The sequence below is a fragment of the Pelobates fuscus genome, chromosome 8 (genome assembly GCF_036172605.1).
Source record: "Pelobates fuscus isolate aPelFus1 chromosome 8, aPelFus1.pri, whole genome shotgun sequence".
Lineage (NCBI taxonomy): Eukaryota > Metazoa > Chordata > Amphibia > Anura > Pelobatidae > Pelobates > Pelobates fuscus.
In genome coordinates, this window is record NC_086324.1 from 14,430,076 (window position 1) to 14,458,046 (window position 27,971).

Genomic DNA, 27,971 nt, shown 5'->3' on the forward strand with positions numbered 1-27,971 from the left:
GGGGGGGGGGAGGGAGGGGGGAATGCCCTACAGCCTAGTTTTGATTTAAACGCTGCTATGACGTATGCATTTTTCATAACTGTCCTCTTAACATGACTGGTCACTCTATAAATATGTATATCTGTGTATAATGTATATAAATAAATATATAATTTCAAAGTTATGCGAGGTTTACCAATGGGGTGACCTCGCATATTTCTATTAATAATGTGAACTGCAGAATACTCTCAATTGTTCTGGATTTTTACCAAGTGTAGAAGTTGACATTTTTAAGGGTGTTCGCTGTATTACCCAGGTTTGACAGATCCTTGCGAATTTTTAAGCACTAGAAGCAGGGAAACTAACACTTAAATATACTCACACCGTAAATAAAATAATGGTTAACGAATTGAACAATAAGCAGTGTTTGACCACTTTTTATGTGTAAAATACAACATTTGACACAGCCCTGGCGCACCGTGATATCTTGCAGCGGATTCCAGACCGGCTACATATTTCTTGGAGTTTTTCTTACGCAAAACTGCTTCTGCTCAAAATGTTATAAACCTAAAACGGCCCAGGAACGAAACAATCATCTTTAGGATTTTCTTAATTTTATCACATTATAAGACCGAGATCTAATTTAATCAGAAGGTTTATATGAAATAGATTTGTCATCCTTAAAGTAAATATTGGCATTTTTGATAAACAGTTTGTCTCCTTTAAACGCTATTTCTGACCACATAAAATCTGAGACTTCATATCATGTCCAACCACCACCACCAGATGAAAATGCCACAATACTTTTTGAGTTGTATCTTCAATAAGTTTACTATAAATGATCAACATCCCAAATATACTTTTAGTTTCTTGGTGTAGATGATATCTGAACCACTGGCATACCACCTGTCCAGGATGTTAATATTTCCCAATTCTGTTCCATTGTGGATACTGGCAAAACTTTGACAAACATTCGATTGGCTGAGCTTGTCAAGGAGGCAGATCAAGGGCAGAGCCAGCACAATTCAAACACAGCCCTGGCCAATCAGAATCTCCTCATAGACATGTATTAAATCAATGCATCTTTGAGGATGTACAGTGTCTCCATGCAAAGGGTGGAGACACTGACTGTCAGTTACACTGTGCAGCACTGCCCCGTGAAGCGCCTCTAGTAGCTATCTAAGGAGTGGCCAGTGAAGTTATCACTAGGCTGTAATGTAAACACTGCATTTTCTCTGAAAAGACCGTGTTTACAGCAAAAAGCCTGAATGGAATGATTATACTCTCCAATATTTATACTCCTTTATGTGGGAATGAGTTCTAAATGTTCTTGCCAGTCCTACAACTAACCTCATTAACACATTTTTTTTAAAAAAAAAATTTTATTAGACCAATCAAAAAGTTTTCTTCCTAAAATTTTGCGTAATATTTTCCAGTTCCACTTCAGTCTCGTCATATAACTAAAAGGGTAATTGCCTAAATAAATTGTAAGTGTTTTTTTGCATTCTAGAGAACACACTTCTCAGTCAACATTCTGTATATCTCTCTCTTCCTATTCAGATATCTTGTAGCAACCTGGCTGCATTTTGAATCTGGTATATAGTACTAGAACCTGGACGACCTAGTTTGTTCACTGGAGAAGGAAGACTTTCAGTACCCCTCAAAGAACCCCAGTCCTTAAATGTCAATTGTATGTGGCACTGTAACGTTCAAAGCATTAATAAACCTCCACTGATATATTGCTATTAATGTAACCATAACTCCTGCTAGCTAACTGCATTAGATCTCAGTCACCCTTCCCATAACATAACCGATTCTTGCACGCTGCACATTAGAAAATGTGAATTTAAATCACTTTTTTTGTTGTTGTTGTTGTATTCTTCACCAGCAGAGGCGAGTGGTGTTTAACCCCTTAAGGACACATGACGTGTGAGACACGTCATGATTGCCTTTTATTCCAGAAGTTTGGTCCTTAAGGGGTTAAGCAACGATTGCATTCAAGCTTGGAGTGCTCTTGTTGCTTTGTGTAACATATTGTAGATTCCAGCAGAGGGCAATGCACCTCATTATCGCACTAGCTCACTCAACAAAAAAACAAAAGGGACACTTCTGATGAGGGTATTCTGTTTGGATGACACCGGGAGTCAGGAGGAAGGCCTACTGGGTTTGTTCGTTCCCCGCGCCATTTTACTTCTAGCTGTAAAAGGAAGATAGAAGATATAAAAGTTTAAACTTGTCTAACTTACAAGTAAACCTTTACATGCAGGACTAGTGGTCTAAAAAGGTGGTGTCATTCATTTTGAGTTTGAATGTATAGGAATGGCTCTTAAGAGGCCAGTTGCAGCAGAAAATTCCTTCCATTGGCATTCAATGAAATAAAAACCTACAAAACCATTTTTTTTATTTTTCTTTAAAATCTTTTATTCGGTTTATTCCCTTTCTAAAATGGGCAGCAGAAGTATTATAGGAATTTAACGATGCCACCATAGTATTTTATGAAATAATTAAGCAGAGAAGAAAAATTATGTCAGGGCATTTTGGGCTCCCCAGAACGCATCCTGTAGGGGTGACGACATGCATGGAGGTAAATCAAAATGTTACTGGTTTGAATCCCCATTGTGTGACCAGACTGTCTTCTAAAACATTCTATAGATACATGTGACACATGCATATTCCAACTTCCTCCATCTTCGTATGTTCTCTGCTTACATTGTATTTTCTGTGCAGAAACTGACCTTTCACCTATGAGTTTCCACCTAGATAGAATTTAAGATTGTGCAGGTGTCTGCGCCCAGCCACTGCAGAACCTCCTTTTTTTGGGGGGAGCGTCAGCCTAGAAATCTGTTGCTCTGTCAACGTGAAACAATTCTGTCTTTGAGGAGAAATAAGGGCTGCCATTAACCCTAATGTTTTTAATATATTATATATTTTGTATTGTATATCTGTTTTTATGAGTAAAAATGGGAAATAATCCATTACCCTTTTTTTTTTTTTTTAAGTGCCTTCCTTTTTATTGTGTGATTTTAAAAACTGTACTTCTTGACGATTACAATAGAAAAAAAGAACTAAAGATAAAAAGTGCAACAACTGTGTTGTGTGTTTAATTTATCTAGTTTTATGTATTCTTTTTCTTTAACCCCTAAGCTGCTCAACTGGTTTTATTTTTTATTCTCGAGCATTTAATCGTGTGTGGTTTTTGTTTTTCTACAGATTATGCATTTTAGGAAATATTTTGCAAAAAACAAACACCCAAGCATTTTCAGAAAGCTGCCAGGCAAAAAAAACAAATAAAACTAGGAATTGTTAGTGTAGTGGTAGTGAACAGAGGAACGACAAATTTATTTTATAAATATTTCAAAAATACACATGATTTATTATTTCCGATTCCTATAAAAAGCTTATTTTAGGATCCTATAAATCCTCCTCCCAAAAAAATTTCAAATGGAAATTAGAAGTTTTTTTTTTTTTTATTATTAAACCATGTGAATCTCTGATTTTACAGTATGTGGCAGGCATAAATGGTCAAAGTAAAATATTAATCATCCATCATGGAATTGCACCAAAATCTTCTCATACTGACAAGACGATCTCAGTATTTCTGCTTTTAAATAAAAGGTCTCATGCTTGCCTATTTATTGGTGGAAGCCACCTCTCAGGAATGTTCCCCACATGGTGATAACATTTATATCCATTGATATCTGGACACGTGACCCCTGATTTGAAAAAGCTGCTACCGTCTTTCCACGAAAATAAGAACGGGTCTTCTATTTATTTTTCCCACTGTAAAACGCACTAGGGCTTTTCTTTCGGGGGATGTCTTATTTCAGAGAAAAACGGTAGCAATCATGTTCTAGGAAGCAGGTCTACATTCAGTTCACTACGGCATGGAAACCTGCAAATCTATGTTAGGGGGAAACTTTCCCAAACACAAGCGAATGGCGTCCCACAAATCTACGGGCGGGGAAGATTCCCTGCACGTAGATTAGTGAACTAGCGATTACGGCTTATTTTTGGGTTAGGGCTTATATAACGAGCATCCCCAGAAAATAAGCTAGGTCTTCTTTTTGGGGGATTTCTTATCTTCAGGGAAACTGGGTACTTCTCACAGTTTAGAGCCTAATCACTGTCAGGTAGCAGGGTATGCTGCTTTTAATCGAGGCCCTATCAACTCATATTGAAAATTGATTCATAAGGAGGGTGACAGACTTGATATAAAATGTAACCGTGATGTAATCATTAAATAGAAATATGTGGCGGATGTGTGCTCCACATTTCAGAATGGGATTAGAATAGCAAACTATGCACGTTTGTTTGTTTTGGTGTTTATATCCCCTTAAGGACACATGACGGAAATATTCCGTCATGATTCCCTTTTATTCCAGAAGTTGTTAAGAAATAAAAAATTCTTATGCCATTTTAGGATCTGTTCTATAAGTTAGAGATGAATGCCTAGGAACAAATTGGTTTAAGGTAGTCCTTCATTTTTGCTATGCAAGTCCATTCGAGGGGAACTGTCACACTTGGTTAAAACAAATATAACTTCCTTTTCTAAGTTTATATAATTAAAAGGAAATCCTACTTTATTCAGTTTTAGCAATTCAAAAATTAAAGCCTTAAAAGCAAGACACCAACAAAATAAACTGCCTTGGGTCAGTAAAAATGTCATTAAAAATTCTCGTAAAATAGAAATAAAATGACAACTATTGGCAAGTAATGGTAAGTGTTCCAATATTTGGTTTTTATTTATCTAGAAAATTATTAAAAAATGTATCCAACTTTAAATGGTTAATAGATGAGCATCAGCCTCAATCCAAAACGTTTGCCAACTCCCAACTGAAAGAATGTAGCTGGACTGGAAACAACACGCAGATGACCTCAAATTAATTTCTCTGAAGTCTCATGTCCGTCAAGATTTATAATCTTTGGAGACGCAATGATGGTTCTGTGCAGTTCTATGAAAGGTCTAAATTCTACCGGAATATAAACTAGTATAGAGTTAGCGTTTTGATATGGTAGTTACCTGTATAGTTCCTTTGCGCTTTGATTGTGGAATTTACACATACCTTCCTAATTCTGACAGCTGATTAAATGAGATTATTTTATTATGCGTATAGTATACTGCAAGGTAATTATACTGCCTCTGTAAGTAAGGCCTCCATGGGAGTTTTGATATTCAACTGCAAAATTTCCAATTTGTAAGTTCTAGCATAACCCCTAAACGGACCTCTCTGTTCTGATGTCCATCTTTGTATGGAGAATAAGCCTGGTGGCTGGTGATGGTCCTGGCATTGAAGCAATTACCATTCACAATGTTCTTTGTGCTGTTTGGTGCATTAATGAGAAGACACTATGTGTCCTGCATGATTAATTTGCACATTCCACTCATTAGTGCATATTAATTGCTAGGTGCTCACTGATGCAGAAATTACGTTCCTGCAAGTTATTCTCTGCTAGTGCGTCTAGGTTTGGAGTTTAGACCGGTTTCACTTCATCTCGAGTCCGGAGTATGTGCTTTCTGTGCTGTGCATCATATGAACATTGTCTGAAAATACAGGGATGACTGTGTAGGAGACCTCAGGTAAGTGTGCATATCTGCATTGTATGTGTTTCTTAAAATCATTTTTAAAAGGCCTGGAAATATATACATGCGAACAGTCATGAAGATTATCCTAAGGCTTTCACTTATTTTTATTTTTTGTATATCCACGGATTAAATTACATAACTGCAGAGTTTATTTGCAACACTATAAATTATAAACATGGCAAGTTCTGTACTGAGGTGTGAATTGTTGTGAATTAAACATTTTAGGCCATAAAAATTACTTATTAACCCCTTAATGACACAACTTGTGGAATAAAAGGGAATCATGACAGAATATATCCGTCGTCTGTCCTTAAGTTAAGGACTTAATAATTCCTAGTTTGAAATGTTCACGTTTTAATGGGTCGCCCCGTGTGTCTTGAAAAATCTGTCCAACCTCCATGAGTTTGGAAATCTAAGTAATTCCGACCTGTCTACGGTGTCTTTAAAAAAGCTAATTTGGTTTTTAAATGTGTTGATGGAAAATGTGGGTAATTATTAGTATTCTTAATATTAAACAAGAGGGCATTATTTATGTAAATTGTTGGCGACAGTTAATTTAGGGGACCGTTATTACCCAGTGTCCTCTATACTTGCCATCTGTACAGAATACCATACTGTGTTATCACTTTATAAATCAGTCAAGACAAAAACTCTAGTCTAATCATATCACACTTTTTATTTTTACTGTTCAAATCGTAAAACGTTTTAATGATTTTATTCAGTGTGTATGCTGGTCTTGAAAATAGAAATGTATTCATTTTTGTGTGTATATAAATTCTCCTCGCTCCACATGCCACTATATACAGGAGTCCCTCATCCCTCAGTCCATGTTGTTAATGGGGCACTCCACTGTCCAAATACAAAAATAAAAAATCACTGTTTGGTAAATATGCCAGATATACCCCCAATAAAATAATTTATTACTGTAGTTTTTTCATTGGAGGTAAATCTAAAACACATTTTCAAAAGCTGAAGATCTCTTGTCTGCAGCCTTTACAAGCCCTCCAATTCTAACCCCGCCTCGAATTGTGGCTGTCCAATCACAGAATTCCCAATGCAGCTCAATGAGAAGTCTTTGCAAGGCAGGTGCTTCCTCTTGTGTTTAGTTCCAGTGAACTAACCAACCAGAAAGTAGCCGGACCTGTTGTATGAAATATAATATTTGTGTGTCTGTATCGGTCACATGCAGAGCTCTCAGCCCCAAGGGCACCGATGTAAATCCCTTATTCATCAAAAGAGAAATGCAAATTCCAAGAGTTAATTATAGAAATATAGCTCTTTCCATGGGGGAATCGCTATCTGGGTTGTATGTGTGTTTCTGGCTTATGCTAATGTTTGAAACTTTATTTGGTGGAGAAACTGATTTTCCCAAAGCAGTTCCCTAAAAAGTGAATGTATATCTTTTGTGTGTTTGTGTGTGTGTTTGTGTTTCACTCTTCAATACTCAGGACCCAGCATGCTGATTAATTGTCTAATCATAAAGCAGTCCTCTTGCTCGATTATTGGGGAAAACATGCAATTTACCACAAGCAAACATTGTGCAAACATCGCACCTTCAATTTGCAGAAGTAGAGGGTTTGGTTGTTGTCTTGTTTGCAAATTTTCAGTTCATAGGTTGCTGTGTGTTTGTATTGTCAGATAAAAGGACCATAAATGACAAGGGTAATAGGATGCATTCTGGTTAATATTTGTCCAGTAATGTATCAGATGATCTCTGTTTTATAACTGAAAACTCTTTGCAAGGAATATGTTTCATACAGAGCCTTAGAGAATCCTAGATGTCACATTCTCCTAGATGTCTCTTGCATTAAATCCACCAGTATATTTTACGATGAGACCATGTGTTGGCAAACATTCCTTTCCTTTAATATTCAACAACCTAGTGTAGAATTATTTAAAGTGCTGCTATAAATGGATAGAATCTAAATGCACTACACTAGCGGTTCTCAACCTTTAGTTAATTGTAGTAGAGTAAGATCTATAGTTCTGCCCCTATTCTCATCTTTCTATAACATGTTCTTTCCATCCTACATCATTGCATTCTAGAACACCAAATAGACACTCCACTGCCCAAATAGAAACCCCTGCTTAGTAGATACACCCTCAAGGAAAACATGCAGCCATTTAATTATGCATTTTTTCATTTGGGGTATATGTAGAAACAGCCTGGAAAAGCTGCAATCTTTTGTCTGCTGCCTTTGCAAACCCTCCCCTTCTAACCCCGCCCAGACTTTCTGTGTCTGTCCAATCACAGGCTTCCCAACGAAGCTCAGTGAGAAGACTTTGCAAGGCAGGTGCTCTGGGCATTTGCTGCCTCTCGATTTTAGTTCCAGTGAGCTAAACAAAGCAGGAAGTAACACAAGATGTTGTAGAGGGTTCCCATGATGCTTTTCCAACTTTAAAGGGAAACTGTCACTTCTCCAGAAATTGCACCATTGGATAAATTGTTGTGCAAATGACAGCCAAGGGGGTGTAACAAGGTTAATTTATAAAAGTGCCAATTTCTATAGAAATCAGCATGTATTGAAAATTAAAAAAATATCTTATCTATTGTACACAAATAAAGCTTTTCAGCAAGGTAAAGTGCTTTAGGAGTATGAAGTGTCCATTTAAGTAAGTCACAGAAGAAAACTTCCATGGGCACTTCCATTTTGGATCTTGTTGAAGAAAAAAAGAAAAAGGCTAACCTATGAGGAAAAAAAATCAAATACACTAACACACACACAGTCACACATAATGACACACATGCAGATATACAGACACACAGATACACATAGTCACATATACACAGATATAAAGTCACACGTACTGACACACATGCAGATACACAGACACATATACACACATACAGACACATGCACACAAAGATACTCAAACAGACACATACCCACAGATAGATAAATACACAGACACACATATACATACAAACACACATACAGGCTGAAGATACACATTTTAGACCACCTTCTTGTTTCCTACATTTTTTGTGCAGGAGTGTGGCTTCCCTGGGCTCTAGACAGCTGGCTCAGGCTGTAGGGTGCAGTGTGTGAGTGGTGCAATGTGTGTGTATGGGGGAGCATTGTGTGGGAGGGTGACATTGTGGGAGAGGGTGACTATGTGGTTACAGTGTTGGGGGACAGTGTGTGTGGGATGCAGTGTGTGTGTGTATAGGGGCAGTGTGGGGGAGGGTGACTGTGTGTGTGTTGGGGGGGTTACAGTGTTGAGTTGCAGTGTGCGGGGAGGCTGTGTTTTAGTACCCAGCCTCCCCACATTGAAATATCTTTTCATCGATTCCCTGGTGGCCCAGTTTCCTCCCTGGTGGTCCGGTGGGCAGCAGACCAAGTGATTGGTGTCTCGCGAGTGTCAGAGTGTTGCGGTGATAACCTGCGGCAATGCTCTGGTCTGGCTGAGATCGCAAGATGCTTTAGTCTGCAGCTCTGCACCTGGCGCAGTTGCAGACAGGAGGCGTAGGCTCTCTCTCTCTATGGGCAGACTGAGCGGAAGGGCTTGCGCTGTGTGCTGCTGGGCTCCCTCCCAGTTTTGGACATTTGTCAGAGACCGAAGACCCAACACGTCCGTCTGTGAGTAACAGGGAAGTCCCAGCCACTCCATGCGCTGAGAGTTAAATAACCAGCCAGGTAATTATAGCCTCGATTATAAGACAAGGCTGTTTATTCAGAAGTTTTTTCCCCCACGAAAATAACAGTCTTATAATCGAGCAAATACGGTATGTTAATACAGGGTTATAGGGGATTTTCAACAATTTATTAATTGGTGTAATTTATGGAGAAGTAACCATTCCCCTAACGTTGGAAAAGCATAATGAGAACTTTCTACAAGATCTTGGGGCTTCCTCTCTGCCACACCTGGATTACACCAGGCTTATGGAATAAAGACTTTAACCTCTGAAGTCTTGGGCTTGTGACCCACTGTTCCAAGGCCACTTACCACCACTTACCAAACATCATGTGAGAACAGCGAATAGGGAGCTTATAACTGCTTCATGACGGGAAGAAGGAATCCTACAAATGTGGGAGTGACATTCTCAGTACCCAGGAATGAATCTTTATAGCCATACGCACCTCGCCTACACCTTCACTGTGTGTGTTAACCACAGATAGTGAAATATTTAAGATAAGTAAGTTCACAGTCCGAACGAAGGTCTAATGGTTTACCAGAGTGATGTCTGATCCACAGAGATACGTTTGCACTCAGTCTCAATAAAGCTGGGTGTGGCTCATTATACTATGTATCCAGTTTTTTAAAAAAGATTAGGTTTTATAATATCAGCTCATTCTATCTAACTCATACCTCCCAACATTTCATAGAGACAAAGAGGGGGACACTTTAATTTTATGGGTGTGATTGGAGGTGTGGCCAGGGGCGAGGCTGTTCTGAGATACTTTAGGTGACTTAATTAATACTACTAAAATGAACAATGTATCTTATTCACACAGACTGATTTCTAAACACATTTATTGTAGTTTAAAGACCCATTACTGGGAGTATTATTGTTGTGTATCTCTGTCATACACTCAGACACATTACTGGGAGTATTATTGCTGTGGAGCTCTGTTATACACTCAGACACATTACTGGGAGTATTATTGCTGTGGGGCTCCGTTATACACTCAGACACATTACTGAGAGTATTATAGCTGTGGAGCTCTGTTATACACTCAGACACATTACTGGGAGTAATATTGCTGTGGAGCTCTGTTATACACTCAGACACATTACTGAGAGTATTATAGCTGTGGAGCTCTGTTATACACTCAGACACATTACTGGGAGTAATATTGCTGTGGAGCTCTGTGATACACTCAGACACATTACTGAGAGTATTATAGCTGTGGAGCTCTGTTATACACTCAGACACATTACTGGGAGTAATATTGCTGTGGAGCTCTGTTATACACTCAGACACATTACTGAGAGTATTATAGCTGTGGAGCTCTGTGATACACTCAGACACATTACTGAGAGTATTATAGCTGTGGAGCTCTGTTATACACTCAGACACATTACTGGGAGTAATATTGCTGTGGAGCTCTGTTATACACTCAGACACATTACTGAGAGTATTATAGCTGTGGAGCTCTGTTATACACTCAGACACATTACTGGTAGTATTATTGCTGTGGAGCTCTGTTATACACTCAGACACATTACTGGGAGTATTATTACTGTAGAGCTCTGTTATACACTCAGACACATTACTGGTAGTATTATTGCTGTGGAGCTCTGTTATACACTCAGACACATTACTGAGAGTATTATAGCTGTGGAGCTCTGTTATACACTCAGACACATTACTGGGAGTAATATTGCTGTGGAGCTCTGTTATACACTCAGACACATTACTGAGAGTATTATAGCTGTGGAGCTCTGTTATACACTCAGACACATTACTGGGAGTAATATTGCTGTGGAGCTCTGTGATACACTCAGACACATTACTGGGAGTTGTATTGCTGTGGAGCTCTGTTATACACTCAGACACATTACTGGTAGTATTATTGCTGTGGAGCTCTGTTATACACTCAGACACATTACTGGGAGTATTATTACTGTGGAGCTCTGTTATACACTCAGACACATTACTGGTAGTATTATTGCTGTGGAGCTCTGTTATACACTTAGACACATTACTGAGAGTATTATAGCTGTGGAGCTCTGTTATACACTCAGACACATTACTGGGAGTAATATTGCTGTGGAGCTCTGTGATACACTCAGACACATTACTGGGAGTTTTATTGCTGTGGAGCTCTGTTATACACTCAGACACATTACTGGGAGTTTTATTGCTGGGGAGCTCTGTTATACACTCAGACACATTACTGGGAGTATTATTGCTGTGGAGCTCTGTTATACACTCAGACACATTACTGGGATTATTATTACTGTGGAGCTCTGTTATACACTCAGACACATTACTGGAAGTATTATAGCTGTGGAGCTCTGTTATACACTCGGACACATTACTGGGATTATTATTACTGTGGAGCTCTGTTATACACTCAGACACATTACTGGGAGTATTATTGCTGTGGAGCTCTGTTATACACTCAGACACATTACTGGGATTATTATTACTGTGGAGCTCTGTTATACACTCAGACACATTACTGGAAGTATTATAGCTGTGGAGCTCTGTTATACACTCGGACACATTACTGGGATTATTATTACTGTGGAGCTCTGTTATACACTCAGACACATTACTGGGAGTATTATAGCTGTGGAGCTCTGTTATACACTCAGACACATTACTGGGAGTATTATTGCTATGGAGCTCTGTTATACACTCAGACACATTACTGGGAGTATTATTGCTGAGGAGCTCTGTTATACACTCAGACACATTACTGGAAGTATTATAGCTGTGGAGCTCTGTCATACACTCAGACACATTACTGGGAGTATTATTGCTGTGGAGCTCTGTTATACACTCAGACACACCAACAATATGGAGCTCCTAGAAAAGAAGGACATTAAGATAGAACAGAGGGATTTGGGTACAAATAGGGACTGCCCCTTCTAGATAGGGTCACTTGGGAGGTAGGATAATGTAAATGTCCTGTCTTTTGCTATAGACACCTGCAGGGCATTATAAATTATTATAAACACTATAATTTCTTCACTATTCACAGTTTAGTAAATACATCCTAAACGTATAACACATGTTATGCCCAAAAAGATGAAATGGTAGATTTGGAGCATTTTTCCAGTTTGGTTAACAAACAAACTGCTGTCCAATTCTCTACAATCACTGGTTTTTGAATAAGGTATCTCAATCAGTTTATTTAATCTGTGCGGTATTATGTGTTTTACTCGAAGGGTCTTTGCCTTGGTTTATATCATGATCGTATCACATGCAAGTTTAAATTGATTAAATGTCTCATCTTTTGCATCTTTTGACATACAAAATGTTATAATAGTGAATTCAAATGTAATCTAAATTATCCTCTAATTCATGTTTTGTCACAGCTTGTTTTTTTCTGCCTAAATGTTGCAGTTCACTACCCACGGTAGTGGTTATGATACAATAAGTGTCCTGGCATTGCCTCACTGTAAGATATCATAATAGTTTCATCACAGGGGGCGGAGCTTAACCGCGAGCGAGAGCAGTCGCCATTTTACTGCGCTCCGTCTGTCGAGACGATAAAAGTCTGATTTTAGAGGGCTAAACTCCTCCCCCAACCTGCAAACGGCTCACACTCCACGGAGTAAGCACCCCAGATGCTACCTTTGCCGTTTGTGCTACCGGCAAGAGTAAAAAAGGCAGAAACGCAGGCCTGGGGCCCACAAGCTCATTCAGAGCCTGAACGGTCGTACCTGCTAGACAGCTTGGAGCCTCACGGGAACCCGGAGGCTGAATCCTATCCAGACGCTTGTCTAATACCCCTGGCACAGATGAGCAGACGGTCCCAGAAGGAGCACCCATCAGGGTCCAGAAACATAGGGGCATTATTGCAGCGACACCAGCCAGCCAAAATGGTGGACAAGGCGGATCACGGAACTGCAATGACACCAGCAGAGCCTGTACAACCGGACCCACCACCTGGGCAGGTACCTGGCATAAGTGAGGGCCCAGATGGGTCTGCACCGGTCACACAGCAGGACTTCCGTAAATTGGTTCAGGAGATCAAGACTCTAGCTGCTGATGTGGCAGTTGTCAAAGCAGACATACAGGCAGTTGACAAATGGGTGAAGGCCTCAGAAGAGGACATAGCTGAAATTAAACGGGGACTTTCACACCTCCAAGACTCAGTCCTAGCAATGCAAGTTCACCAACCGGCTCTCTCACTCCATTATATAGCACTGGACAACAGGCCACGGCGCAACCACCTGAAGATCAGAGGGGTACCTGACACAATCACACCTGATGAACTCCTTCACTATATGAAGCGACTTGGGGCCTCCATACTACCCCCGAATCATGCCAAGAAATTCGCCATAGATGGTATCTAACGACTACCAGCATCAGACAGAGCTACCTCTACTGTGGTACAGGATGTGATCGTCAGATGTTCCACATCACAGGATAAAAGACTCCTGATGTCCAATGGAGAAGATACCTGAATATAGTAACAAGCCACCTGAGAACAGCCAGTGTGGAATACCACTGGAGATCACCCAGGTTCCTAGTGGCCACTCACAATGGGACTGTACATAAAATCTTCTCACTAGCCGAGGCACCTACCATCTTTAAAGCTCTGGGTATTCCGGCCCCGAAGATCCCTCCAGACCGACACCCCGAATCGAATAGATGGGGCGCTAGAATGGTTGCACCCTCTACATCAAAGGATCATCCAACCCTACACCCAGAAACCTGACTACACAGAGGGACTTAACACCAACCTGCGGCTCGAACTCTTATGTTTTGTCATGTTTGTTTTCGTTAATCTTTTTACAAGTTTTCTTATAAGTTTAATTGGTTGACACATAAACGGAGTGCGCTCACCTTAACAACACGCTTCAGCATCCAAATGATAGTGCACCGCCCAAACGCTAAGAGGTGATACCACACACATATCACCATTTAAACTAACTTCCCCCCCCCCCATACCATTCCCCCCATTACCACTTTGGTTAGGGGCACACCTAGAGGACGGCCTGACACTATCACCCTTATTGAGATACACTTCTGTCCATAGCCACCATAGGGTCGATCTCCCTATGCATTTAGTACCCTCTTGAATAAATGTCGATGTTTAAGTTACTACTGCTGCAACACATACCTCTATCCTGTCAAATGAAGACACATGTTTCCCATCTTATGTGCAAACCCTCCTCTTTATTTCTGCATCCCACTGTGCATTGATATGATAACAAAAACATTTCAATAAAAAGAGGTTGACAAAAAAAAATTGTTTCATCACGTTTAGACAACTTACTGCTGCTATTTTCTGGGGAATTATTTTATTTTATCGTTTATGTATGTTTTATTGAACAATTGGTCCCTGAAGTAGTCCAACAATCGGTGGAACGCGTAGGATATTTTATTTATCTTATTTATATTTTTATTTGTATTCATATATTGGAGTTTTTGGATACCTGAGTCCTGCTTATCATTGCTGCTGTGGAGATGGCATCCAGGAGTGGAGGTGTAACTGGACACCCCCCATACATCTAAGGGGGGGCACCCAAAAGCCATATATTCTGTGAGTGTATTTCTGACAGTGCAGTTTGTATTATTCTATACTGTATTACACTATGTTGGGGTTCATTTGCAGTTCCACAGGTGCATCCCCTACATATTTTGTATCTCCGTTTGGCAACCTACCTGGGTCCCTCCAGGCATCTGTTGCATATGGTCATCTCGAACAGGAGAAACCGGATTGCTCTACAGTGCAAAGCGAGCCAAAGCAGGACTGCGCTCATTAGCACTTTGAGCACTTAGCTGACATCTCAGCCAATAATCGTGGTCCTGCTTTGATCTAACTATTGTCAAATGACTTCCTTTCCTGTGGAAGACCGGATGGAGCATGGGAATCCAGCGGGACTCCTGTAAGTTGTCAAATCATGCTAAGATAGACACCAGAGCAGTACCGGCACTATAGCTGGCTGTAGTTGTTATGGTTCGTGTTCCTTTAATTACATATTTTTGATGAAGAAAAGTTAAAATGTTAGGTCAGTCTAGTCTGAAAACCTAGCTTATTTAGAGAATGTGAGCTTAAAGGTCATTTTTAATTGTATTTAAATTTCTGACAATACACACATTTAGTGAAAAACTCTGACTAGTATGTTTGTTAGAAAGGCTTGATAAAAGAAGCAAATAATGTGACATTTCATAATACAATCAGTCTAATACACTAGGCGACTGAATTAAATAAAAAAAATGCATGAACTTGCCACAACATTTTTAATAAGGTATTTAATAAAAAAAAAAATTGGACCATAGGACCCATATTCTTAGCGGTTTAACCTCAACTATTCAATGGTCCTTCCTCTTACTAATGCGTGGCAGATGAGGGAAGAGTTAGTCCCATTAAATCAGGAAATATATTTAATTTTATATATAGTGTAGCAGGTGGATCAGCATATTTAATGCAAATTGAATTTCTCATAAATTGGTTTATTTACCATTAATGTTTATCACTTTATTTTGTTTTGTTTATTTTTTTGAGGTCTTTTATCCAGGAATAGCAATTTTTATTTTGTTGCCAAAATAGATAACTTGGAAAAACATTGTCTGAAAAGGCTATATTACAAATTTGTCTAATTTGACCTAAATCTGCAGTTTTTATTGTCAGTTTTCCACAATTGCCAGTTACTGAATAATGTCTTAATGGGACACTCTGACGCCATAACCACTACATTTATCCTAAGAGCTTAGTGTGGGGGAGCAATGAATAATCAATCTTACATTCCAAACCCTTACACAGTAAGGGGGGGGGGGGGGGGGAGAGTGGCACCTGAATAGGTAGTTTGAACTAAAGCATTTGGAATATCCGCTACAGTGTCATTTAATGACTCAAACTGCCCTTAGCCAATGTTTTTTCCCAATTATTCGAGATAGGCTGCCCTGGTAGAAAGCCAGAAGCTGCAGTTATAATGCAGGGGACCTCCTTACACCATAACCTTATAGCTGCAGTTATAATACACTGTGTGCGGGGAGACAGGGACCTCCTTACACCATAACCTTATAGCTGCAGTTATAATACACTGTGTGCGGGGAGACAGGGGACCTCCTTACACCATAACCTTATAGCTGCAGTTATAATACACTGTGTGCGGGGAGACAGGGACCTCCTTACACCATAACCTTATCGGTGCAGTTATAATACACTGTGTGCGGGGAGACAGGGGACCTCCTTACACCATAACCTTATAGCTGCAGTTATAATACACTGTGTGCGGGGAGACAGGGGACCTCCTTACACCATAACCTTATAGCTGCAGTTATAATACACTGTGTGCGGGGAGACAGGGACCTCCTTACACCATAACCTTATAGCTGCAGTTATAATGATACCGGAGAAACTGACGGAAGCCAAGCACAGAGAGATGGACACAGGTTTCTTCAGGAAGGAAGAGATTCTTTATTCGGATCACCGATCGGGACTCAGAGGGACTAATGTCACCAAAATACAGCAAGTTCTGAGCCCCGGACAATAGTGCAGGCTCCCTATATAGGCATATAACTCCTCCCATATTAAGCTCCACCCGCACATTCTCTTGACCAATCAATACAAATAAGAATTAACTTCCTGCTTGACCGCATGGCTTGTCCAGCACAATGGAGGAGGGGAATACTACATCCTGTATTCTTGCACATGCTCCGTACACTACTGATCGTATCTTGCCTCGTGCAACCAACTGATCGATACGTCAGCATATGCACGTACACATGCCACGTGGTAATCTCGGCCTACTAAATTTATTTTTACCGAGATTCCACCACAATAATACACTGTGTGCAGGGAGACAGGGGATCTCCTTACACCATAACCTTATGGCTGCAGTTTTAATATACTGTGTGCGGGGAGACAGGGGACCTCCTTACACCATAACCTTATAGCTGCAGTTATAATACACTGTGTGCGGGGAGACAGGGGACCTCCTTACACCATAACCTTATAGCTGCAGTTATAACACACTGTGTGCGGGGAGACAGGGGACCTCCTTACACCATAACCTTATAGCTGCAGTTATAATACACTGTGTGCGGGGAGACAGGGGACCTCCTTACACCATAACCTTATTGCTGCAGTTATAATACACTGTGCACAGAGAGACAGGGGACCTCCTTACACCGTTACCTTATAGCTGCAGTTATAATACACTGTGTGCAGAGGGATAGGGGACCCCCTTACACCATAACCTTATAGCTGCAGTTATAATACACTGTGTGCAGAGGGATAGGGGACCCCCTTACACCATAACCTTATAGCTGCAGTTATAATACACTGTGTGCAGGGAGACAGTGGATCTCCTTACACCATAACCTTATAGCTGCAGTTATAATACACTGTGTGCAGGGTGACAGGTGGCCTTCTTACACTATAACCTTATAGCTGCAGTTATAATACACAGTGTGCGGGAGGCAGGGGACCTCCTTACACTCTAACCTCATAGTTGCATTTATAATACACTGTGTGCAGGGAGACAGGGGATCTCCTTACACCATAACCTTATAGCTGCAGTTATAATACACTGTGTGCAGGGTGACAGGTGGCCTTCTTACACTATAACCTTATAGCTGCAGTTATAATACACAGTGTGCGGGAGACAGGGGACCTCCTTACAATATAACCTTATAGCTGCAGTTATAATACACAGTGTGCGGGAGGCAGGGGACCTCCTTACACTATAACCTTATAGTTGCATTTATAATACACTGTGTGCGGGGAGACAGGGGACCTCCTTACACCATAACCTTATAGATGCAGTTATAACACAATGTGTGCGGGGAGACAGGGGACCTCCTTACACCGTAACCTTATAGCTGCAGTTATAATACACTGTGTGCAGGGACACAGGGGACCTCCTTACACCATAACCTTATAGATGCAGTTATAACACACTGTGTGCGGGGAGACAGGGGACCTCCTTACACCATAACCATATAGCTGCAGTTATAACACACTGTGTGCGGGGAGACAGGAGACCTCCTTACACTATAACCTTATAGCTGCAGTGATAAAACACTGTGTGCGGGGAGACAGGGGACCTCCTTACACCATAACATTATAGCTGCAGTTATAATACACTGTGTGCGGGGAAACAGGGGATCTCCTTACACCATAACCTTATATCTGCAGTTTTAATACACTGTGCGCAGAGAGACAGGGGACCTCCTTACACCGTTACCTTATAGCTGCAGTTATAATACACTGTGTGCAGGGGGATAGGGGACCCCCTTACACCATAACCTTATAGCTGCAGTTATAATACACTGTGCGCAGAGAGACAGGGGACCTCCTTACACCATAACCTTATAGCTGCAGTTATAATGCACTGTGTGCAGGGAGACAGGGGACCTCATTACACCATAACCTTATAACAGCAGTTATAATACACTGTGTACAGGGAGACAAGGGATCTCCTTACACCATAACCTTATATCTGCAGTTATAATACACTGTGTGCGTGGAGACAGGGGACCTCCTTACACCATAACCTTATAGCTGCAGTTATAATACACTGTGTGCGGGGAGACAGGGGACCTCCTTACACCATAACCTTATAGCTGCAGTTATAATGCACTGTGTGCAGGGAGACATAACCTTATAGCTGCAGTTATAATACACTGTGTGCAGGGAGACAGGGGATCTCCTTACACAGTAACCTTATAGCTGCAGTTATAATGCACTGTGTGCAGGGAGACAGGGAACCTCCTTACACCATAACCTTATAGCTGCAGTTATAACACACTGTGTGCGGGGAGACAGGGGACCTCCTTACACCATAACCTTATATCTGCAGTTATAATACACTGTGTGCGTGGAGACAGGGGACCTCCTTACACCATAACCTTATATCTGCAGTTATAATATAACCTTATCGGTGCAGTTATAATACACTGTGTGGGGGGAGACAGGGGACCTCCTTACACCATAACCTTATAGCTGCAGTTATAATACACTGCGTGCATGGAGACAGGGGACCTCCTTACACCATAACCTTATAGCTGCAGTTATAATACACTGTGTGCGGGGAGACAGGGGACCTCCTCACAGCATAACCTTATAGCTGCAGTTATAATACACTGTGTGGGGGGAGACAGAGGACCTCCTTACACCATAACCTTATAGCTGCAGTTATAATGCACTGTGTGCCCGGAGACAGGGGACCTCCTTACACCATAACCTTATAGCTGCAGTTATAATACACTGTGTGCGGGGAGACAGGGGACCTCCTTACACCATAACCTTATCGGTGCAGTTATAATACACTGTGTGCGGGGAGACAGGGGACCTCCTTACACCATAACCTTATCGGTGCAGTTATAATACACTGTGTGCGGGGAGACAGGGGACCTCCTTACACCATAACCTTATCGGTGCAGTTATAATACACTGTGTGCGGGGGAGACAGGGGACCTCCTTACACCATAACCTTATCGGTGCAGTTATAATACACTGTGTGCGAGGAGACAGGGGACCTCCTTACACCATAACCTTATCGGTGCAGTTATAATACACTGTGTGGGGGGAGACAGGGGACCTCCTTACACCATAACCTTATCGGTGCAGTTATAATACACTGTGTGCGGGGAGACAGGGGACCTCCTTACACCATAACCTTATCGGTGCAGTTATAATACACTGTGTGCGGGGAGTCAGGGGACCTCCTTACACCATAACCTTATCGGTGCAGTTATAATACACTGTGTGCGGGGAGACAGGGGACCTCCTTACTCCATAACCTTATCGGTGCAGTTATAATACACTGTGTGCGGGGAGACAGGGGACCTCCTTACTCCATAACCTTATCGGTGCAGTTATAATACACTGTGTGCGGGGAGACAGGGGACCTCCTTACACCATAACCTTATCGGTGCAGTTATAATACACTGTGTGGGGGGAGACAGGGGACCTCCTTACACCATAACCTTATCGGTGCAGTTATAATACACTGTGTGCGGGGAGACAGGGGACCTCCTTACACCATAACCTTATCGGTGCAGTTATAATACACTGTGTGCGGGGAGACAGGGGACCTCCTTACTCCATAACCTTATCGGTGCAGTTATAATACACTGTGTGCGGGGAGACAGGGGACCTCCTTACACCATAACCTTATCGGTGCAGTTATAATACACTGTGTGCGGGGAGACAGGGGACCTCCTTACACCATAACCTTATCGGTGCAGTTATAATACACTGTGTGCGGGGAGACAGGGGACCTCCTTACACCATAACCTTATAGCTGCAGTTATAATACACTGTGTGCGGGGAGACAGGGGACCTCCTCACACCATAACCTTATAGCTGCAGTTATAATACACTGTGTGCGGGGAGACAGGGGACCTCCTTACACCATAACCTTATCGGTGCAGTTATAATACACTGTGTGGGGGGAGACAGGGGACCTCCTTACTCCATAACCTTATAGCTGCAGTTATAATGCACTGTGTGGGGGGAGACAGGGGACCTCCTTACACCATAACCTTATCGGTGCAGTTATAATACACTGTGTGCAGGGAGACAGGGGACCTCCTTACACCATAACCTTATCGGTGCAGTTATAATACACTGTGTGGGGGGAGACAGGGGACCTCCTTACTCCATAACCTTATAGCTGCAGTTATAATGCACTGTGTGCGGGGAGACAGGGGACCTCCTTATACCATAACCTTATAGCTGCAGTTATAATACACTGTGTGCGGGGAGACAGGGGACCTCCTTACACCATAACCTTATCGGTGCAGTTATAATACACTGTGTGGGGGGAGACAGGGGACCTCCTTACTCCATAACCTTATAGCTGCAGTTATAATGCACTGTGTGGGGGGAGACAGGGGACCTCCTTACACCATAACCTTATCGGTGCAGTTATAATACACTGTGTGCAGGGAGACAGGGGACCTCCTTACACCATAACCTTATCGGTGCAGTTATAATACACTGTGTGGGGGGAGACAGGGGACCTCCGTACAACATAACCTTATAGCTGCAGTTATAATGCACTGTGTGCGGGGAGACAGGGGACCTCCTTACACCATAACCTTATAGCTGCAGTTATAATACACTGTGTGCGGGGAGACAGGGGACCTCCTTACTCCATAACCTTATAGCTGCAGTTATAATACACTGTGTGTGGGGAGACATGGGACCTCATTACACCATAACCTTATAGCTGCAGTTATAATACACTGTGTGTGGGGAGACATGGGACCTCATTACACCATAACCTTATAGCTGCAGTTATAATACACTGTGTGTGGGGAGACATGGGACCTCCTTACTCCATAACCTTATAGCTGCAGTTATAATACACTGTGTGCGGGGAGACAGGGGACCTCCTTACTCCATAACCTTATAGCTGCAGTTATAATACACTGTGTGGGGGGAGACATGGGACCTCCTTACTCCATAACCTTATAGCTGCAGTCTGAGTCTGCACAACTAGTTCCATGCGCCCTGCAGAACCAAGCCATTTCCATACGCTGTCACCACAAACTCTATATACCAGAATATTTATAGCCACACCATCCGTGACAAGCACTGTAAGAGATAAGGCGTGAACTGTGACTTACGGCCATAAACTGTCCCCATCCATCTGGGAGCTCCTTTTGGCAATGACACTATAACTGGATGAGAACCTCCGGTGACATTGTGCCAGTAACAGCCGTGGGAGGAGGGATCCAAGTTATGATTCACAGATGCAGAGTATAGTTTTTGGATATCTATGTGTTAAAGGGACACTATAGGCTCTCACATCACTTCCTTCCATTGAGGTTGTCTGGTTCAGTGACCCTGCAATGCAAAACGTTGTTTCACACAGAATGCAATGTTTAGATTGCACTGTATTCTAGTGGCTGTCTTGCAAGCCTTGCATGAGGATGTCCAGCGTGTTTAAAATCCCTGTAGGAAAATACTGATTCAATAATTCCCTATAGGGAAGGGCTAACGTGCGTGCCATCCGCCGCGTATGCACATTAGGTTCCTCCATCGGCGTGACGTTGTGGGTGGAGGAGAGCGTTCTAGCGAAAGATTATGGACACAATTCCCTGTAAATAAATATATATTTGGGAATAGCTAAATTAACTTTTAAAGAAAGATTTTTTTATCATACTGTAACAGTTTAAGAAATTTTGAATCAACATGGCTTTTGATGAAATTTGTGTGAAATAATATATTTAAAGGCTCAAACTAAATGTATTACTTTAATTTTCTACTATATTCCGTCCTGTCCTCCACACCCATATAGAAACATAGAATGTGACGGCAGATAAGAACCATTCGGCCCATCTAGTCTGCCCAATTTTCTAAATACTTTTATTAGTCCCTGGCCTTATCTTATAGTTAGGATAACCTTATGCCGATCCCACTCATGCTTAAACTCCTTTACCACTTCAGCTGGAAGGCTATTCCATGCATCCACTACACTCTCAGTAAAGTAATACTTCCTGGTATTATTTTTAAACCTTTGTCCCTCTAATTTAAGACTATGTCCTCTTGTTGTGGTAGTTTTTCTTCTTTTAAATATAGTCTCCTCCTTTACTGTGGTTACAGATTAATACTATTTGTTCTCATGTGGCTAGTATTGACTATTGTTTGCCTAATGTACATCCTACATAATCCACAGACCTGTTTTACAATTGGCTTTAATGTACGGCCCCAGCTGTCACTATTCTTCTTTCAACCATTCAGTAAAAAGCCATAGAATAAAAGTAATGTGTCCGATTAAAAATGTAAACCCAGCCGGTGTGGGAGCCTGGAGTGTCCCTTTAATAATATAAACCCAGCCGTCGTGGGAGCCTGGAGTGTCCCTTTAATTATATAAAACCAGCCAGTGTGGGAGCCTGGAGTGTCCCTTTAATGATAGAAACCCACCCGGTGTAGTAACCTGAAGTGTCCCTTTAATGATATAAAACCAGCCGGTGTGGGAGCCTGGAGTGTCCCTTTAATGGTATAAACCCAGCAGGTCAGGGCCGTCTTTAACATTGATTGGACCCTGGGCAAGCATTTGTTTGGGCCCCCTGGATCCTGAAACACAGGTACACATGCAGGGGTGTATTTGTGGGCAGTGTTGGAGTAGGAATGCTGAGATGTGTGCATTGTCACACAGGTGCACCCTTACACAAACACTGAGATACACACAGAAACACAGATACACATGCAAATGTGTATTTGTGTGCATTGTTAATGTTGGCATCAGGGCCGGATTAAGAGCCCAGTGGGCCTGGTGCTGATAATTATGATGGGCCTAATTACAAAATCTTATTGACCAAAAACACTAAAACAATCCTACCTCCTAAGCGTCATGTATCTGATGGAGATGATGCTGTAGGGAAACTCATAGGATGCAACTATGAGAAAACACATACCCTTTGCTAATCTCATGCTTTCATCTTTCAAGTAAACCCATACCCCCTAACAGCAGTGTACAGTAAAGCAGGAAGTCTATGGATGCGGTAAAAGGGTGGGCTACTGACACAAATCACATAACCAGAACGGCCGAAAGGGCGAACATACACAAAAAGGGGGAATGTATGTGTCCCTATGTCTCCCAGTGTCCCCATGTCACTAGGGGACATTGAGATACATTGGGACACTGGGAGACCTGGGGACACAGATACTAGGGAACACTGGGAGACCTGGGAAATCTGAGACTCTTGGGGATACTGGGTGACAGACACGAGGGGACACGGAGAGACATGGGGCACTGAGACACTGTGATATATAGGGGACACTGGAGACTTGATAAAAACCTGGGTACAGGTCAAAATGTTGCGGTGTCCAATAAACCTGCTTAAAGCTATCACAGTGAGTGCCTGAGATTTTTTTCTTTTATACTAGGGGACACAGACACTACGGGCACAGAGACACTACGGGCACAGAGACACTACGGGCACAGAGACACTACGGGCACAGAGACACTACGGGCACAGAGACACTACGGGCACAGAGACACTACGGGGCACAGAGACACTACGGGGCACAGAGACACTACGGGCACAGAGACACTACGGGGCACTGAGAGACACTGATACATAGGGGACACTGATACATAGGGGACATTGGAGACTTGATAAAGACCTGGGTACAGGTCGAAACGTTGCGGTGTCCAATAAACCTGCCTAAATCTATCACAGTGAGTGCCTGAGATTTTTTCTTTTATACTCGGGGACACTGAGACACTAGGAGACATGGGGACACAGAGACATTGGGAGACTAGGGGACTTTGGGAGTCTAGGGAACACTGAGACACTAGGGACACTGGCACACTACAGACACTGAGAAACACCAGGGACACATGGGGATACTGAGATACTAGGGACACTGCCTGGGAGACATGGGGACACTGCCATGTCTCCTATGTCTCAAAGTCGCCCAGTGTCCCCTAGTGTTTGTATCCCCATGTCTCCCAGTGTCCCTTAGAGTCTGTGTACTCATGTATCCCAGTGTCCTGATGTCACTAGGACACTAGGGGACAGTTAGAGACATGGGGACACTGGGAGACATGGGGCCACTGAGCCACTAGGGACAGTGGCTGGGAGACATGGGGACACAGACTAGGGGCCACTGGGAGACATGGGGCCACTGTGTCCCTAGTGTCTCAGGGTCATGGGCGTCCGAATGGGGGGTAAAGGGGGGTCCTTCCCTTTCATGACACTGTCAAAAGGGGGCCAAGCATGGATGTCATTACAATTATGCCCCCCCCACCCGGAAAAATTCCTGCGGACGTCCATGCTCAGGGTCCCCATGTTCCCCAGTGTCCCAATGTCTCAGGCGTCCCCATGTCTCGGAGCTGCTGTCTGGACTCTCTGTGCAGAGCTGCTCCCCCGCGGATCAGTGAGTAGAGAGAGGCAGGGAGGGAGATGCCGTAACTTCTTATCACTGCCTCTCTCCACACAAACAGCGACCCCTACTGGCCGGCGCTGGTATTGCAGAATAATCTATGTTTATACTGAGACAGACATTTGTATTGCCGGTATTACTGCAATACCGGCACCGGCTAGGCAGCCTCAAATACCTGAGAAATACTTCTGAGATATACCTGGCAACCCTAAGAAATACATGAGAAATACCTGGCAACCCTAAGAGTAGTGTGTAAAAAAAAAAAAAAAAAAACATTTTTTTTTTTTTTTTTTTTTTTAAACCAATGGGCCTATTCCATGGGCCTGGGCCTGGAGCTGCAGCTCCATCAGCCCCTATGTTAATCCGGCCCTGGTTGGCATGCAGGGGTGTATTTGTGTGCAATGTTAGATGGGATGTATGCATTGCCACACGCATAGATACGCCCTTACACATACTGACACTCATATACACAAACAGTTACATATACACAGACACGCAGGTACACATACAAAGTGACAAACAGTTATACATACACTCAGATACACATAAACACTAACACAAAGGTACACGTACACTGACACAAACACACAGTCAGTCACAGCCAGATAAACACACACACACAGTCAGATACACACAGTCAGATACACACACAGTCAGACACACAGACACACACAGTCAGATATACACACACATACAGTCAGATATACACACAGTCAGACACAAACACGCAGTCATATCAATTCACATAGTCAGGGCCGGACTGGCCCACCGGGATACCGGGAAATTTCCCGGTGGGCCGCGGCACCTGGGGGCTGCTCTGGCAATATATGTGCCACCGGGTGGCCGGTCCGGTGGCACACACTTTGAGGGGGCCGGCCGGCAGGCGGCCGCATTGCACGCTGCAGCCTCACCGGTCCGGCAGCACTGTTAATGCTGAGGGCTGAAGGGGGAGGGAGCATATCTCTACCATGCTCCCTCGCGGTTCTCACAATCCCCAGCACGGATGCTGCTGGGGATTGTGGGAACCGCGAGGGAGCATGGTAGAGAGACATGCTCCTCCCTCAGCCCTCAGCATTAGGTGTGCCGCCGGACCGGTGAGGCTGCAGCGTGCAATGCGGCCGCCTGCCGGCCGGCCCCCTGACTCCTCTCAGGTGGGTGGGGGGATGGAAGGGGGAGGGGGATGGAAGGGGGGGTGAAGAGAGAGAGACAGAGGTGGGGGGGATGAAGAGAGAGACAGAGGTGGGGGGGATGAAGAGAGAGACATAGGTGGGGGGGGAAGAGAGAGACAGGGGGGGGATGAAGAGAGAGACAGAGGGGGGGGGGATGAAGAGAGAGACATAGGTGGGGGGGAAGAGAGAGACAGGGGGGGGATGAAGAGAGAGACAGAGGGGGGGATGAAGAGAGAGACGGGGGGGATGAAGAGAGAGACAGAGGGGGGGTGAAGAGAGAGACAGAGGAGGGGGATGAAGAGAGAGACAGAGGGGGGATGAAGAGAGAGACAGAGGGGGGATGAAGAGAGAGACAGAGGGGGGGATGAAGAGAGAGACAGAGGGGGGGGGGTGAAGAGAGGGACAGAGGGGGGGGTGAAGAGAGAGACAGAGGGGGGGTGAAGAGAGAGACAGAGGGGGGTGAAGAGAGAGACAGAGGGGGGTGAAGAGAGAGACAGGGGGGGTGAAGAGAGAGAGGGGGTGAAGAGAGAGAGAGGGGGGGTGAAGAGAGAGAGGGGGTGAAGAGAGAGAGAGGGGGGGTGAAGAGAGAGAGAGGGGGGTGAAGAGAGAGAGGGGGTGAAGAGAGAGAGAGGGGGGGTGAAGAGAGAGGGGGGGTGGAGAGAGAGAGAGAGGGGGGGTGGAGAGAGACAGAGGGGGGTGAAGAGAGAGAGACAGAGGGGGGTGAAGAGAGAGAGAGACAGAGGGGGGTGAAGAGAGAGAGAGAGACAGAGGGGGTGAAGAGAGAGAGAGACAGAGGGGGATGAAGAGAGAGACAGGGGGGAAGAGAGAGACAGAGGTGGGGGTGAAGAGAGAGACGGGGGGGTGAAGAGAGAGACAGAGGGGGGGTGAAGAGAGACAGAGGGGGGGTGAATAGAGAGAGAGACAGAGGGGGGTGAATAGAGAGAGAGACAGAGGGGGGAGAGTGCCACAGGGAGAGGGGGGAGAGTGAGACACAAGGGGGGAGAGAGGGGCGAATAGAGAGAGACAGAGGGGGAGGGAGAGTGCCACAGGGAAAGGAGGGATAAAGAGACAGGGGGGGGAGAGTGAGACACAAGGGGAGAAAGAGGGGCGAATAGAGAGAGACAGAGGGGGAGGGAGAGTGCCACAGGGAAAGGAGGGAGAAAGAGACAGAGGGGGGAGAGTGAGACACAAGGGGAGAAAGAGGCGTAAATAGAGAGAGACAGAGGGGGAGGGAGAGTGCCACAGGGAAAGGAGGGAGAAAGAGACAGAGGGGGGAGAGTGAGACACACGGGGAGAAAGAGGGGTGAATAGAGAGAGACAGTGCCACAGGGAAAGGGGGGAGAAAGAGACAGAGGGGGCAGAGTGAGACACAAGGGGAGAAAGAGGCGTAAGTAGAGAGAGACAGAGGGGGAGGGAGAGTGCCACAGGGAAAGGAGGGAGAAAGAGACAGAGGGGGGAGAGTGAGACACACGGGGAGAAAGAGGGGTGAATAGAGAGAGACAGTGCCACAGGGAAAGGGGGAGAGTGAGACACAAGGGGAGAAAGAGGGATGAATAGAGAGAGACAGAGGGGGAGGGAGAGTGCCACAGGGAAACTCTAGCCCTGGAGCTACGGGCTAGAGTTCACTCTCACCACTGCGACCACCAGGGATTCCTGGTGGTCCAAGTGGTGAGAGTGAACTCTAGCCCCATACAAACACTGCCCACACACACCATACACATTCACACACTGCCCCCCCCATACACACACACAGACCCC

General features: G+C 43.7%; 1 protein-coding gene across 1 annotated transcript in view; it reads left to right on the forward strand.

The window, feature by feature from the left end:
• The first annotated feature begins 5,419 nt into the window (after positions 1-5,419).
• The window catches only part of VIL1 (villin 1), a 74,594-nt gene continuing 52,042 nt past the window's right edge, over positions 5,420-27,971 (forward strand). Inside the window, exon 1 of the mRNA XM_063429268.1 lies at positions 5,420-5,557. The gene's annotated coding sequence lies outside the window, so the exon portion shown is untranslated. The remainder of the gene's footprint in view (positions 5,558-27,971) is intronic.